Raw genomic sequence first — 2,111 nt, 5'->3', positions numbered from 1 at the left:
ATAGCCAACAGGAAATCCAATTTCTGTAGGTCTGTAGTAGCCACTGTTTACTATTGACACCCAGGGTTTTTGTTTTTCTCTTTTGTTTGCTTTCAATGATAGCGTGTGCTTCTGTCACAACAAACAGCATTTAAGGGAAGATGCACTCCTCCCAACCTTGACATCTGATCCTCAGTTACACATTGACATTATTTAGTTATTTTCAATTAAAAGTGACAAACTGTATTCCAAAAAGTGATTATGTGCCTCCAGGTCTACCTCATACTTTTTTTTTTTTTTTTTGGAGACAGAGTTTCACTCTTGTTGCCCAGGCTGGAGTGCAATGGCGTGATCTTGGCTCACTGCAACCTCCGCCTCCCCAGTTAAAGCTATTCTCCTGCCCTAGCTTCCCAAGAAGCTGGGATTACAGGCATGCACCACCATGCCCGCTACTTTTGTACTTTTAGTAGAGATGGGGTTTCTCCATGTTGGTCAAGCTGGTCTCGAACTCCTGACCTTAGGTGATCCGCCCACCTCGGCCTCCCAAAGTGCTGGGATTACAGGTGTGAGCCACTGCGCCTGGCCCTACAGACATTTTTTAAGTGTTAAATTTCATGCTCACTTCGGAACACATTTATTAAAATTGCAACGATACAGAGATTAGCATGGCTCCTGAGCAGGGATGACACGCGATATAAAATTAAAATTGAAAAAATTTTATTTAAGTTAATTCCATTTCTTAGCTAAGCTTTCATTCTCCCTCTCTCATTCAGCTCTCGGCCCTAAGGTCTCTGTGAACCTGGAGAGGAGGCAAATCTCAAATCCATTTGGCTTCCTGACAGTAGATCTGACAAAGGATTTAGTATCAAATGTAATTGAACTAATGGGCAAAATTATGATTTTTGATTAAGTTAGGATATTAGGATCTGGAGCTGCATTGTCTGATATAATAGTATGAGTGAAAAGAGTCAAACTCTGTAAAATATTTGAAGAGATTTGTTCTGAACCAAATATGAGTGACCATGGCCCATCACATAGTCGCGGGAGATCCAGAGACCATGCACCCAAGTTGGTCGGGCTACAGCTTGGTTTCACACATTTTAGGGAGACATCACAAGACATCAATCAATACATGTAAGATGTACATTGGTTTAATCTGGAAAGGCGAGACAACTGGAATCCATGTTTTTGAAACCTGGATTACACTTACCTGGATAGTGTCAGAGGTGTTTGAACAAGAGCAATTTCATCTTGAATAGGGACTCGGTAAAATAAGGCTGAGACCTACTGGGCTGCATTCCCAGGAGGTTAGGATACTCTAAGTCACGGCATGAGATAGGAGATCAGCACAAGACATACGTCCCAAAGACTTTGCTGATAAAACAGACTGTGGTTAAGAAGTCAGCCAAACTCTACCAAAACCAAGATGGCAATGAAAGTAACTTCGGATTGTTCTCACTGCTCATTATATGCTAATTATAATGCATTAGCATGCTGAAACGCACTCCCATCAACGCCATGACAGTTTACAAATTACGCTATATGGTCTAAAAAGGGGAGGACTCCTCAGTTCCTGGAAATGACCACCGCTTTCCCAGAAAACTCATGAATAAGCCACCTCTAGTTTGGCATATAATCAAGAAGTAATGGCCAGGTGTGGTGGCTCACGCCTGTAATCCCAGCACTTTGAGAGGCTGAGGCAGGAGGATCACTTGAGGTCAGGAGTTCAAGACCAGCTTGGCCAACATGACAAAACTCCACGTAAAAATACGAAAATTAGTTGGGTGTGGTTGTGGGCGCCTGTAATCCCAGCTACTCGGGAGGCTGAGGCAGGAGAATCACTTGAACTCAGGAGGCAAAGGCTGCAGTGAGCTGAGATCATGCCACTGCACTCCAGCCTGGGCAACAGAGCAAGACTCTGTCGCAACCCCCCCGCCCCCCGCCCCCCGCCAAAAAGAAGTAACAATAAATATAAGCAGTTGAGCAGCCCATGCTGCTGCTCTGCCTGTGAAATAGCTGTTCTTTTGTTTCTTGTTTTTGTGTGTTGTTGTTGTTGTTTTGAGACAGAGTCTCACTCTGTCCACCAGGCTGGAGTGCAGTGGCTCGATCTCCACTCACTGCAACCTCCACCT

General features: G+C 44.2%; 1 non-coding gene across 1 annotated transcript; it reads left to right on the top strand.

Annotated features, from left to right (window-relative positions):
- The first annotated feature begins 593 nt into the window (after positions 1–593).
- Positions 594–698, top strand: LOC117082881. Its single transcript, XR_004436809.1, has one exon. It is a non-coding gene; the product is annotated as a U6 spliceosomal RNA (small nuclear RNA).
- The last annotated feature ends 1,413 nt before the right edge of the window (positions 699–2,111 follow it).

This window comes from Trachypithecus francoisi, unplaced genomic scaffold (assembly GCF_009764315.1).
Source record: "Trachypithecus francoisi isolate TF-2019V2 unplaced genomic scaffold, Tfra_2.0 Lachesis_group9, whole genome shotgun sequence".
NCBI classification, from domain to species: Eukaryota; Metazoa; Chordata; class Mammalia; order Primates; family Cercopithecidae; genus Trachypithecus; species Trachypithecus francoisi.
Note: the sequence above shows the minus strand (reverse complement) of the source record. Positions and strands in the feature narration are given on the sequence as shown.